The 15,173-nt window shown below is 40.0% G+C and overlaps 1 protein-coding gene across 1 annotated transcript in view; it reads right to left on the bottom strand.

Annotated features, from left to right (window-relative positions):
• DPP10 (dipeptidyl peptidase like 10) overlaps positions 1–15,173 on the bottom strand; it is a 1,288,081-nt gene that overhangs the window by 1,207,196 nt on the left and 65,712 nt on the right. The window lies entirely within an intron of this gene.

Raw genomic sequence — 15,173 nt, 5'->3', positions numbered from 1 at the left:
GAAAGTCAGCAATCAGATGTATAATGGCTCAAACATACTAAGAAGTGCCCATTTGTCAAATAGGTATTTGCCACTAAGATGCCTAAAATCCTTCCCTTAAGGGATATTTCTCTGGTTAAACGCGTGAAGATTCCTAACCTTATCGATTTCTCTGTATTATGCTCATATTTCTCATGCTTTTCAGCATTAATCTCTCCCCAAAATACATTTTTACAATGGGAACATGTTTGAATTAATGCACCAATGTCTATGTGTCTAAGCTGAACTGATTCTTTTATTCTAGTAGAGTATGAAATAAGAGGGACTAAAATTTTTAGAAAGTTAACTTATAACATACAACTCAAAAGGGGAGGATGAGATATTGCTAATATATAAGCAAACCTTCCACACACATGCTAGGTAGGTACACTGGCCCTTCGCAGTGGACTGTGAATTCTATGTTCTTATGCTTGGACCTCGTCAGAGCACAACTGAGGCAATAGGCAATTCTGGAAGGCCACACTGGAAGAAGAATACTTCCAACTGTATTGGACAATACTCCGGACAATACTTCCAAGAAGACTTCCAACAAAGTCTCCAGAGGAGGAAGGAATGGGATTAAAGAATTGAGAAGTTATATAATATGAGAACAAGTTAAAGTATCGGGGTATATTTGGGAAGAAAAGAGGGAAGGGTAGAATGGACATGATTGCCTCTCTCCAATGTACAAAGGATTCCATCAAGGCACCGTGCATCCTCTCAGGATGCCAGGGCAGTCATTCACCTCTTCTTCTAAATTCCCTATGTTTTTTCTTTGCTAACATTTATTACAGCAAAACCTGATAGTTTATGTCTTTTTTTTCTCATTAGGTTTTAAGCTGGAACCATGTCTGCTTTACCTTTGGATTCTCATTATTAAGACAGCACTTGGCATATAAATCTTTTTGTTGAGTGAACAAATAAACTATCCTGTATAACTTCAAAGAGCAGAACTAAGACCACGGGAGTAGTTCTCAGAGCGATATTTCAATTGCATAGCGGGAAAACATCCTTAATGCTTAGAATCACGCAACAGTCTGTATTAGCAGTTCATGAAGAAAGAAGCATCAGTGGCTCTTCCATAAGGAATGTAGGCTCCTGCACTAGGCTGGGAGGTTGCATTAATGACTGCTAAGATTGGTTCAGGCTTTTAAATTTTTAACTGGAATAAAGAGCCCCTACCTGGCCTCAGTGACATTTTCTTTCCTCTCCGATCCATCTTCCACATTTCTTTAAAAAGTATTACGCTACCACACACATGCCATCTTCACCTATATTTCTTGAAAAGTCGCTGGGTCTCATTGCCAACACCAGCATCTGTCAAAACATGTTTTTGTAAAACGCCAATCCCATGGGATGGTCAATAAAAAATGGGTCCCATTGTAAAATAAATTTGGAAAATGCCACATTCTAGTCTTCTCTTCAAGACTTGAGACTATGGTACTCCTTTACATACATGTTACAGAGACATTGGTATATCCCAAATAGGGCACAATTGCAAATTGGTTTTTTCTAGTCTCATCTGAATCCAAGATAATGTTTTCTTTCAATTTCAACATCACCCCCCGAGTGCCCATGTTTCTCACCTACTGTTCTTGGGGCTTAAAAGTTTTCAAACTGTGATTTGAGATATGGCATCTCAGTTGAGTTGGATCATTGGGGAGGATGGAGAGAAAAGAGGATAGGATGAGTTGTGCAGAGTCTCTGGAGGACATCAAGCAACACTTAATAGCTTAGTAGAGTGACCATCTGAGGTTGTTGTGACCTCACACCTGGCACCATGAATAATAACTTGAGGCTAAGATCACTTCCACAAAGCTCAACAGCATACTTTCTTCCCCCCAAATCTAGCCATCTCCATCCTCCTGTTCTCTCCACAGAGGTCCTTTCCTCTCCTCTTCTTAGTGAAATACATTTCCTAGGCACTGTCATCTGTAAGCCATAAGAAAGGATAATAAAGGATTGATCAGTGACAGGGAAAGCTAACATCAAGTACAGCTATCGATACCCTACAGGTGACACTGTTGGGACCCTGCCCAAACGCCATTTATCAGGCAGATGCACCCAGACCTGAGCTGCTGTGAGTGTTGGCTAACAGCCCATAAGTGTCCTCTTTTTCCAGAGAATCACCCTCCATGGAACTAAAGCACCTAACTCCAGAGTCACACCTCTATTTATCCCTCCCTCTGTGTAGCCAGTGAATGACTGAAGAGGTACAAGAGACCAAGCCCTGGCCTCAAGGTGGGGGCCAATTCTGTGGTTCAATGTATGCTCCAGAATTCCATGTACGATCAGACTGAAGCCACACTCAAGCTGGGACTACATCTTTGCTTAACTTCCCCATCTTGCTTCTCTCACACCCTTCCCCTTAAGAGCACTCACTCAATAAATCAGCCCAAATTCCTGTAGCAGGCTCTGCTTCCAAAATATCCAACCTAAGACAGCACCAAAAGACCAATCACAGGGCTCAATTCTCTCCAAATATTCTGAATCCTAAAAATCATTCTTCATGGCTTTCCCTTTCTTCCTTCTTCTGTCATATATCTGCCTTTACAGCCGTGGAGCGTTTATTGTATTTCCACAAAGAAGAGCTATGCCTAGCTCCTCAAAATAGAACCATCCTGACAGAGCATCTTCCCACTCACTGCTTCTCCCAATTGCTGATGAATACATAACTATGTAAAATTATAACATAACATCAAATGTACCCATACATTTATAACATTTATATTTTTTTCTATAATTATAATTCCCAGAGATTTTTTAGGCCCACTTATAAATGTATAAATTTTTAGTCATTATGTGTAAACAGATTCAATACCAGTGTACTGAGTTATCTAACTCGGTATTTTATTTGATTTATCTTGCATGGTTAAGGTCTTACATCAAGATTTAGTTTAGTTTAGTTTTGTTTTAAGAAGGGTTATAGGTGTTATAATCTTTGAGTGCTTGTTGGGATATAACCAATTTTTTTTTTTTTTTTTTCGGTACGCGGGCCTCTCACTGTTGTGGCCTCTACCATTGCGGAGAACAGGCTCCGGACGCACAGGCTCAGCGGCCATGGCTCACGGGCCCAGCCGCTCCGCGGCCTGTGGGATCTTCCCAGACTGGGGAACGAACCCATGTCCCCTGCATCGGCAGGCGGACTCTCAACCACTGCGCCACCAGGGAAGCCCTAACCTTTATATTTAACAACAGTTTGGCTAGGTATAAAAATCTTGGATAATAATTTCTGTCATTATTCTATACAGTTTCTCCCCTGTGTTCTGTGACTGAATTCTGCCATGAAGAATTTTAGACCAGCTTTCTTTTTTCTGACTGGACTCTTATAGAAACTTTGTTTTTATTCATTAGGATATGTTTCACATCAAGTTTTCCTGAAACACAAAAAAGCCTTTTCTTCTTAACATTAAAATTCAGGTTTTAATTGATTTCAGGAAATGCTCTTTTATTGGGTATTTTAATTTTTTTCTGTATCATATTATTTTCTTTTCAGGTGTATCATTTATCATAATTTATATCTCCTTTGTTCAAACTTGCATATCTGTCAACATTATCTATAAACACTTCAGTCTCTATTTTTCTGGATTCTATTTTTTTCCTGTGATTATCTCAAATCTTTCTTCTATGCCATGGATGCTGTTTTTAGCATTAACTTTTTTTTTTTTTTTTTTTGTGGTACGCGGGCCTCTCACTGTTGTGGCCTCTCCCGTTGCGGAGCACAGGCTCCGGACACGCAGGTTCAGCAGCCATGGCTCACGGGCCCAGCCGCTCCGCAGCATGTGGGATCTTCCCAGACCGGGGCACGAACCCGTGTCCCCTGCATCGGCAGGCGGACTCTCAACCACTGCGCCACCATGGAAGCCCTAGCATTAACTTTTTAAATTTTTTTTTTAATGTGGTCACGATTTTTGATAGTTTTTTTTTTCCTTCCATTCCATTTCTTTCTTAAGATCTGCCTACCTGTTTTTTCTCTCCATGTGATGTTTGTGTATCTTTTAATTATTCTCTTGATATCTTTTTTCAAATAGTTTATATTCATTTTATCTTAAAATATGAAAAATATATTTATTTTCTTCTTCAGTTTTTTTTTTCTGCTATGTTATTAGATTTGCCTTTTGTTTTCTGTATTCCTCTCTAAAGATCTTGTGTTAGTTTCTTTCTGATTCTCATGCTTCTTGGAGTGAGGAAAGTTCTGTCCAAACCAGTGATGTGCTGATATATGGGGAACTTTGTAGGCAAAGTGTGACCTGGAGAAGCCAGTGTTTCTACTTGGGTATGTTGTCTCAGAACACTTTAAATCATGCACATGTTCTTTGGTGCTTGGTTCTCCCAAGGTTTCAGCACTCCCCTTTGGCTCAGCTTGGTTCTTGGTCAAATCTGAAATCTTACATATTCTCTCTTTCGTGATTTACCATTAGTTTTTATCTCTCCAAAAGACACTGAAAGCAGGTTCAGAGAATCCATAATACTTTTCAAGGTTAGGAGAAAAAAGGATTGGCCTCTGGCTTAATTCTGTGGAGAAAATGGAGTTTCTTCTCATCGTTTTTTCTTATCAGTGGATACTTTCAAAAAGGGAAGCAAATATTGCATTTATCCAGTTACCTTTTACTAGAATTCCACTTTCTAAACAGTGACCATGCTTCTACCTGCTGCTCTTTTATCATTACTTTCATTTTTTATTACCTAATGAACATCTATATTGACTGTTGGCCTTTCTAAATTTATCTGCTGTTAATTTCCAAAATTTCTTATACACAAAAGCAGCAGCATTTTTGCGGTATTTTGCCTTTAAGCAATTTCCTTTATGAAGCAGTCTCTAGGAATGCATCATGTACAAATTAGGGGTCATCTGTATTTTACTTTATTCATTTACTCACCCCTTATTTATTTATCAAATATTGAGTGCCTCTGATGTGTGTTAGCCCAAATAGAAACTGACGGGAAAAAAATAACTAAAACACTTACCAGCACTTCATAAATCCCCTTCAGATAAACAAAAAAGTTTTAAGGAATTTGATAATAGCTTTAGAGGGCAATTTCAGTTACTCTGCATTTCTCACATCCATAAATATTATTAAGTGATGATTATCTGCTTTGCTCCTGACCAGAGAAATTGAATTTCATGAGCTACCGATGAGATTGATTTTTCTAAGAAAAGAACATTGGTCAGCTATTTCAGTCGATTTTTCTTTTTTCCTTGTGGTTGTATTTTGAAAGGGGAATATATGTACCCCTGAGAAGATCTGAATATGTGACTATTTTTATAATAATCTGACCACAATACATGAAGGGGAATGTAAAATGACTGCATGTAAGTCCCGTAGTTGAACTAGTAAGGATATATTTTGTAGAATTCTAAAACAAATCCTTCCGTTGCCTGAGTTCTTTGGAGGAAATACGTCATGTAAAGCCAATAAACATGTAAATAAGTACTAGACCAATACAACTATCAGCTGGAAAATATAAAAGGTGGATGATGGCTCCACACTATGGATCCAGAAAGAACATCTGTTGCTGTTTTAAGGAAAGAAGGAACCATATTTAGAACTGGCTATGAAGTTGCCCTGTTTCTCAGCAGAATGCAGAGGAATCTGATCAGGGACTCTGGTTATAATTATGGTTCTGACTATGAGAATCAGTTATAGATACAACTGTCAACGGAAAATGAACTGGGGAGTTTGGCCCTCTTTTGTTCACCAGGGTGTACAGGAATGGAAATTGCTTTGCCAGGTGTAGGATATCACTGGGTATCTCAGACTTTCGACTCCTTTTTAGATCAATGTATGCAAAGTGAATGGCACTACCCAATGGATGTCCAAGGTCAGAGTGTGGCCAAATAACCAATACCGATTTTTTAAAAAGACTGAATAAAATGTAGTATCACGAGGTGTCATAAACCGTTCTCCTGCAGTGTCAAAGGGGGTAAAGTCAGGACAGTATATGACTAAGATTGAGAGAAACAGTGGGAAATTTAGTGACAGGCAGGCTGAGTTTCTCTATCCTACTCATGGAGCCTCCTAGAAGCAACTAAACTCTTGGTCTCACTACCTGACAAGTGTGTATAAATGAAGAGATATTTCCTTTTAAAAAATTCATATCAATGAGTGATATTATAATTATACAAAATTTATATCTGGAAGTGACTTCAGAACTCCTCAGTCACGCCTAGCCTCCTCAGGTAGGCTTCAAATCTCTTTCACAGACAAACCTTTTCTTCGAACAGTGTCTTATGTTGGACTAGTGGCTAAAAGCAAATAAAACTGGAGTTGCTCAGGGCTCAGGTGGGAGTCCCTGACCTCACCTCTCAGGCTCTGAGTAACCATAGCTGAGCAGAAAAATATCCAAGGAACACAGTTTGAAAAACTGAACTGACTGGTACAGGGTACTGTAGCTAGACAGTGGCAGAGCTAGGCTTAGAAGTTGGATAAACAAACAAACAAAAATAATTAATTAATTTTAAAAAAGAAGTTGGATAACCTGCTTCAATGCCAGTACTCTTTACCAATATTTTTCAGACTTCAATGAGCACACTAATCACTTAGAACTCTTATTAAAATGCAGATAATTCCACGGTTCCGAGGGGGTCTTGAGACTCTGCATCGCTAACATGCTCCCAGGTAAGATCAGTGCTTCTGGTCCAGGAAGCACACTTGGAGAAGCAAGGCTTTACACTAAACCACGCTGCCAGCAATGAACAAGTATCTTAGACAGAAATTTAATCTAAGTTATAAACCACCTTTTTAAAAAATAATTCACTCAGAACTTCCATTTTCACAATCTTGACTAATCTCCAGTTAAAAATAGAAAGGGGAGGGCTTCCCTGGTGGCGCAGTGGTTGAGAGTCTGCCTGCCGATGCAGGGGACACGGGTTCGTGCCCCGGTCCGGGAGGATCCCACATGCCGCGGAGCGGCTGGGCCCGTGCGCCATGGCCGCTGAGCATGCGCGTCCGGAGCCTGTGCTCCACAACGGGAGAGGCCGCAACAGTGAGAGGCCCTCATACCGCAAAAAAAAAAAAAAAAAAAAAATAGAAGGGGAAATAAGCAGAGTAAAGAGAAAGCGAGAATTTGTTGGTCCCAAGTGGTCCACTGACTGACCTTAAAGAATTATCAATAATATGAAAACAAGGAATGGCTCACATTAGACCTGATTATTTTTGAAATTATAAAGCCAAGTTTGAAAATCCTAACTTAAAAAATATATATTTTGAGGGAGGATCCTCAGATGAAATGAGTACAGAAGATGTAAGGCTGACAGCTGCCTAGAGAAACATTGCACAGTAGATGAAGCTAACCCTGAGAGGTCCTCCACATTCCCTTTGTGGTTTCATCCTTCGGGGCACTCACCACCCCTGGGCCTCCTCTTTGCAGCCTAGCACTCACCTCACCATGTAGGGTAGCACCAAGCTTTCCTATCAAATCCCATCTGTTCCTTACCCCTGAAGTCATACTCCGTACATCCGAGGCAACTGATCAAATAATTTGCAGGTTAAAAATAACCTGATGTGTTTTCACTTTAAGACAGTATTTGGATTCACGTATTGACCTTAGAAACATTAATGAAAATTAGTGATAAAAATACAAGTGAAATGTTTCATGGGCCTTCTTGTAGTCTTTATTATACCATACAAGACAGCTGATTCCTCAGCGAAGTAGATGCTATGAAATGGATAGGCCCTTAAAAGACAGGTTATACTCCTCAAACCCTAAGAATTTGGTTATTACTTGTGGTATAAAATCCACAATGGAAACCAAAGTGAATTTCCATGTAATGAAGTTCTCACTAAATCAATAACAAGGATACAGAATGCCTTAAAGTTAGCTGGGAAAAGAGCCACATTTTGAGAAGCTGATGGAGAACTGATTGTACTGACCTTTATCCACCATAGTTGCTGCAAATGTAACATAAGAAGAAGTCTTTTTGTACCTTTTTGGCAGTATCTGTATGCAAATCCTTGGTATGACTTTCAAAACTTTCTACAGGAAACCACCTGACGATTTAGCTTCTTTGGGTGCTGAACGTCAGTACTTCATGAACACAAAAACAGAAATTTAAAAAAAAAGTCCAATAATTTATTCTCACAAAACAATTTATTCTATTCCATTTACATTTTTAAATGAGATGCTCTCTTCTGAATTTAATGTAGTACGCCAGTTTAAACTCTTTAGAAACCTACATGGTATTATGTTCTTGTAATTTGGTGAAGTACAGGCAAAGCATTTGAGTAATGAAAAAGAGGCATTTTCTCCCCAATACTGCATTAAGTAAAAGCAAATCACTAACTTATAATCTTGTTTCCATGGGAACCTAAGTATAGAGCCAATTTGATACAAGGCATTTCTCCTGTTATACATATTTTCCCCCTTCTTGTAATATACTTTTGATTGCTGTCCAAAGGCTAAAGAGTAGTGCTGAGAAACAAATGATCATCTTTGCTCCTTTTTACCAGGTTAAGAGAGTTGCATAAGTAGCTAAAATAGAAAACAGCACAGCCTCTTCATAGCAGGACTGGAGGAAGGACTGGCTGGAAGAATGGACTTCGAAGGAAAGAAAAAAATGCCTTAAGGAATCTGATTGCCTGACTTGAGATCTGGAGATTAAATCTGAACTCCTCAACTCCATCTTCATTATTTCCTAAGTTGTGTGCACAGCACACCTCTGCCTGGCGTATCCAGCATGCTGCCTGTTACAGGACAATGTTTTCCAGTCATTCAAATGACTTTTTTTTTTCCTGGAACAGTTGTTTTCGAAGTGTTGTTACTGGACTAGCAATATCAGCAGCATCTAAGAAATATGTTAAAAATGCAAATTTTTGCACTCAACTTCAAATCTACAGAACCTGAGACTCAGGAGGGACCCAGAAGTATGTTTTAACAAGCCCTCTGTGTGGTTCTAATGCATGTTTATGGAATCACCAGTTACACACCTGTGTGACTTGTGGGGAGATGTGGACTTTGACTTGCAGATAAGTGACCCTCAGCATGCAGAGAAGAGTGGCTAGGATTCATGTCTCATCTACAGTACCTGCCCTAAAAGAGATCGCTAAGGAAACTAAATATCCTGGGAATACTTAACATTTAATGCTAGAAGAAGGATGACGTGAAGCATGGTGTTATATGGGGTAGTGGATTAAGATTAAATAATTTTTAAAAAAGAAATAGCAGCAAACTATTTCTTATATCATATTGAACTTTCTCTTACAATGAAATTGGGTTAGAGACTACCCCTGACTCCAAATGGTAGCTAACTAAACAAATATATGGATACACAATATTTGAATTTAGACTTTTCAAGGTGCATGCTGTACTATTTTCTATCTATCTGGAAACAGTCTCCTTTATTTGCATCTAAACCAGCATTTTATTTTTAGGAAAAAATTGTATCAGAATACATTGCACCAAAAGCTCTTTTAGTAAATTATATCTTCAATAAGCTGCCTACCTTTCTACCCTAGTCCTCTTGCCAGCTCTTGTTGCAACACCACAGTAGGTCAGATGCCCATTGCATAGGTGCCGAAAAGGGACTCTTGGGACCTCAAAGCCTCCTTCTAACACTAACATTCTCTCATCATATGACAAATTGGGCTCTGAGAAGACACAGGGGTTATCATTCTCAACATTCACTCTGATCGTGAATGTCAAAAAGTAGAAGTATGGTAGCGTATGGCATGTTGGAAAGTAAAGCTGAGCCTAGGATAAAATTGGAAATTGTACTAGGACTGAATCCTCACTCCAAGCATGTTTATCTCTTGCCTCTTTCTCTTTGCAGAGCATACAGAAAAACATCTAATTATTTTAAGAGGCTTATACTTAGAGTCCAGTTTAATCAAATATCTGCTATATGCTGTAGCATGCTATATAGTATTACCTATGCACAACTTGCTTTTCCTTATTACTAGCAATGAGTGAATGCACTGAGTGTTGTTTGGAAGTAAGGCCATGATACTTGGTAACTCCTATTATTGTTGTAGGGAATTGGGGCAAATACTCTGATGAGAACCCAAACAAGTTTTCTCCTGCCTCCATTTTGGAACAATTTATACCTTCTATGGCAATAGAAGATACAAAGGCATTGCAGTTATTTCGTCTAAAAAAAATTATTGCATTTTTTCATGTAAGATATCTACATATTTGACCTGGGGGATGATGAGTAACATATACAAACCCCAAGTCTTTGCCAGGGACCTTGCAGCCCTGTCCTGTAGAATGAAAGTACCCCTAACCTCTTAAAGGAAGGGTTTATCTTTTTATTTAAGACTTTGTTCTTCTCCTTTGAGCAACTGACAATAGGATTAAGACCTAGAGAAGCTCCGATATACATCATAATCATATCCATTCTCTGTCCCCTCAACCTAGGGATGGGAAGAGAACACCTCTACCATTGGCTAGAGCTGACAGCTTAGACATTCCTTAAAGGTGCTTGGCTGACAGCTGTGGGCACCCCCTTCTTTCTACATTCCCAATAAAGTGGACAATACCAAGGAGAGCCTTAGGACCACGCAGACAACTGAAGTTTTCTATCTTCAGGCAAAGACCTGAAAATAATGCAGGTAATGTCTAACTACCGTTTGGGCATTGTATTTAACTGAGAATTAATAAAACTCTCTAGCAGGTTTTTCTGTCTTGGTGTTTGACTAAAATGACCAAAGTGGGAGAGTCACATCTAATCCGGTCAAAATAATATTGGTTTCCTTCTCCTTTTTCACTTTAAAAGGCATCACAGGCAGTGAAATGCAGCCCCTTGAACAGGTCAGTGTTCAATGATCTGCTGTTTACATAATATTTATCTCTAACCTTTCCCCATAATGATGTTCGAGGTTGGTCAAGGAGCAGGCAATCCTCAGTGAGGAAGTATGACCAAGCAGCTCCTGTCCCCATGCTGAGGACGACACTGGCACAGATCTGCTCCTGGTACCTGGAAAGTTAGCATGTCTCCAAAGGAACTCACAACCCAGTTCTAAAAACGCCATGCTTTGCTAGAGGGGAATTAGTACCCTCAGAGTCATGTGTTAAGGAGAAAACTCTGGCTAACTTATGATATGTAAAGGGGAAATAACACACTTGTTTATGTGCTTAGCATTGTGCTGGAAGGGGGAGGACAAAATTTACTTTTATCTGTGCCTCTGGCCCTCCTGGGACCATATTCAGCACTTTCATATACAGTAATGCAATTAATCCTTAGAGCCATTCTCCTAATTTTACAGATGAGAAAACTGAGGCCACAGAGTTTGTGCATATTGTCAGGTTTGTCTGAAGCACGCTAGGCTCTGCAAAGGATGAATAAAAGCATAAGGGGCAGTTTCTGTGTCACCAAGTAGGTGAGACAGATTGACAGGCATGAAATCATTAAATCCTAAGGTGTGTGGAAAGGATGGGGGGAGGGTTGATACTTTAGTAAGAACTCAAAATGTGAACGGAGAAGGAAATCAGGTGGGCTTTGCAGAGAAAGACCCTTCCCTTCCCCAGGTTACCAAACCAACATCAGGGTTCACTTACTCAGAATAAGATCATCTGGATTTTGTTTTACAAAAGACTGAAGCTTTGCAAAAGGCAGGACCAGCCTCTCTATGCTATCTGCTTATTTCTATACTGTTTCCCAAATAAAAATAACTCTATAGCATAAGAGTTATATGTTCAAAGACAAAGATATGTTCAAAGACAGCAATCCCTTCAGAGTAATCATCTCCACAGGTGCCTGGAGATCTTTATGGACAATCCTTTTAGTTGCTACTTTTAAAAACAGATGATGGAATGTACCGTTTTCTAGCAAGGGAGAAAATGTATGGAAAACTTCTCATCTGGAAATAATACAAAGCAAGAAGCAACTTGAAACTCACAGACAGTGTGTGCATGAAGGAAACTTCCTGTTCTGGGGGTGATGCCATCATGCTTGGGCTCCCTTGTTTGTTAGCTCAGGATCACTTTTTGGATCGAACTCACAGCAGAACTTTGAATTACTTTGAGGTTTGGGAGCCAATGTGCATCACGAGCTGACAGAGGCTAATCCTCCTTGTCTCTACTTACTACCGATCATTATACAGCATTTATACCAATAATTGAGTTCAATTAGCCTGGGAGTGCTCCAGAAGCTGAACTCAAGTCCTGAGAAATAAACTCGAAGGTTTATCTGGGCTTCCCTGACATCAGCTTCAGACAGTTACACACACACTTTTTTATTTCTGCTGCACTTTCAGAGGACTATGTTCAAACACAGCCAGTTGTTTCTTTCCAATTGTTTTTAAATTGTTCGTGTTAGTCCAAAAATACATGGACAAATGTCAAGAGCCTGCTCTGACAGTTCTGTTTGTCTTTAGCACAACAACCTTTCAGGGCCTTATTATGGAGCTTCTTGCTGTGTTCCAAAGCGTGTCTTCATCAAGGCCCAAGTTCACGCTAACGCCTTCTTGGAGTCACATTGATTTGATGAAATCTCTTTGCACAGAAGAATGTTTAAGGCTAAATATAGAAAGTAATCAACTAATAATTTTTGCCAAGTGCCATGCACTATAAATATATCCACATCATGGAGAAAAGGAGATATATATCCTTTTTTTTAACCTTTGATGTAAGATAAATTTGAATCACTAGTCCCTACTCTTACCTCCTCTCCATCTTCCATGGAAGGGACCATTCACCAAGCCTCATAATTCAGGCACACCCATCATTCCTGAACCATAGAAAGATTTAATACTCTTTGTGTCTGAAGTTTTAAACATGTACTCAAGCCCTTTGGCCCCCATAACTAAGAGGAAGTTTTGATACATTTAAGATGAGTAACTACAAAGAAGTCCCTGGACTATCTGTATCTAAATACTCTAATTTGAGTAGTGTCTGAATACTCTAATGAGAGCAGAACTGCCACTCCATTACTGTCCATGCAATAATATTCTCCACTGTACACTTCTTTGATTATCCACATCAAAGAAAATCGTAAAGATAAACAGCTGAAAACTAATGAACATCTCAAAGAAGAGTGAGAAGTAGTGACAAGGAACCTAATATTTACTGAGCACCTACTATGTGGCAGCAGACATAGTACTGTATTTAAACCCATTTGATCTTCACAGCAAGTCTGTGAGGTCTAACTTTCTTCATTTTCAGACGAGGAGACAAAAATTGAGAAAAGACCAGTGATTAGTCAAAGGACAGACAATTAGTTGCAAAGTCTATATTCATATCCAAGTAGCATGACTGAAATATGCACTGTATCCATTCCACCACCTGCTTTTGAAGTTCACCAGGCCGGGGAATAATTGTAGGCGACTTCTGGACATTCCCTCATAACTCTTGAAGACCTTCCTTCTTTCTCATCTTCCCCCCCGTCCTTTCTTTTCTGTGTCTTACTGCGCCTCCTTCATTTCACTCTCTCTGACAAGTCCTTACCACCCCTAATGAGGAACAGAAACAAAATGTTTAGGTGTTGAAAAATCATACATGTTTTCTCCATAAAATAAACAAAAGAACAAGCAAACAGGGCTTCCCCGGTGGCGCAGTGGTTAAGAGTCCGCCTGCCAGTGCAGGGGACACGGGTTCGAGCCCTGGTCCAGGAAGATCCCACATGCCGTGGAGCAACTAAGCCCATGTGCCACAACTACTGAGCCTGTGCTCTAGAACCCGTGAGCCACAACTACTGAGCCCATGTGCCACAACTACTGAAGCCCGTGTGCCTAGAGCCCATGCTCCGCAACAAGAGAAGCCACTGCAATGAGAAGCCCACGCACTGCAATGGAGAGTAGCCCCTGCTTGCCACAACTAGAGAAAGCCCGCGCACAGCAGCGAAGACCTAACGCAGCCAAAAATAAATAAATTAAAAAAAAAAAGAAGAACAAGCAAACAAGCAAGCATGCAACCTGGGAATACTTACATTTCTCCAAATTTTACATACATTAAGTATAGTCTTCAAATGCCCCCCACACACACATTTTCTGCATTCCTAAATGAGCATCCGACAGCATGCACAACTGGCTTTCTTCGAATAGCCTATACTATCTCCGCCCTCATTATCAGCAAATAATCTAGATTCACAGAGAAAGTGGAGTCCACAGACAGGAGCTCCCTCATTGTCAACTACTCCATTTCCCTTCCTTAGACATATCAATGCGGGATCACTAAGCTGGGAGGGGCTTCAGAGGGCCCCGGGCCACCTTCATCATTTCACCACTGAGGGTCTAGTATTGGAGCTTATTTCCAGCAGAGACTTTAGAGAAAAGCAGATCAGAATCTAGGCTCTAGATCTGATACTCTCCAACCATGTGACCTTGTAAAAACATTTAATTTCTTTGAATTTCAGTTTCTTCATTTGTAAAATATGAAAAAAAAGAAAGAAAAACCCTTCCTCAAAGGGTTTTACATGTGGTGGTAAAATTTCAGAGGCTTTATTAATAAAGGCTTTATTATTAGAGTGTTTGGTTTAGAGTTAAAATTCAACCTTCATAGTAGTTATGATTTGCCTCAGTCAGGCATTATTTGGCTGATATGAATGGCATAAACAAAAGCCCACTGAAGCTAGTTAAGACCAAAATGACTGTTCATTGGAGTACTATCTGGGCATCTAACAAAAAATCCAGGAAGGACTGCCTAACATCTTGGAACACCAGCATAGGAAGAAATAGCTCTAGGTCACTTCCCCATCTTGTCATCTAATCTCTTGTTTCTGTGCCTTATTGATTATCTGCTGCATTTCTCCTCACCCCCCACTGTGCTCTCTCAGTGCTGAACCCAAATGGGTTATAGCAGCCAAGTTCCCCTTACCTCTAATTCAAGCGTACGTAATCAATTAAACAAAGCTCCTGTTTCTGAAAGCCCCTATTTCTGGATTTCACATTCTCAGGGGAGAAAATCCATTTGGTTCAGCTTGAGTCAGGTGCCCACCCCAGTTCAGTGAAACTTGGCTGGGATGGGGGAAGGGTAACTGGCTCAGCAAGGGCCAGGGAGCAGCTTCTCTGAAAAGGGGATACAGGCAGGCCAGACATAGGGAAGGGCATGCCTGCTTCCCTATTCCAATTCTGATACAGTGTGCTATGCTTTCCATTATGACCCAGTATCCTCCTTCTGGATACACTAAGCCCTGTGAGAGAGTCAGTCCACACAAAGCCTTGTGTTCCAATGCTTATAGCAACATTATTCACAAAGCCCCAAACTGAAACAACCCTAAT

The sequence above is a fragment of the Pseudorca crassidens genome, chromosome 6 (assembly GCF_039906515.1).
Source record: "Pseudorca crassidens isolate mPseCra1 chromosome 6, mPseCra1.hap1, whole genome shotgun sequence".
Taxonomy (NCBI): domain Eukaryota; kingdom Metazoa; phylum Chordata; class Mammalia; order Artiodactyla; family Delphinidae; genus Pseudorca; species Pseudorca crassidens.
The sequence above is the reverse complement of the archived record's forward strand: the minus strand, read 5'-3'. Positions and strand labels throughout refer to the sequence as shown.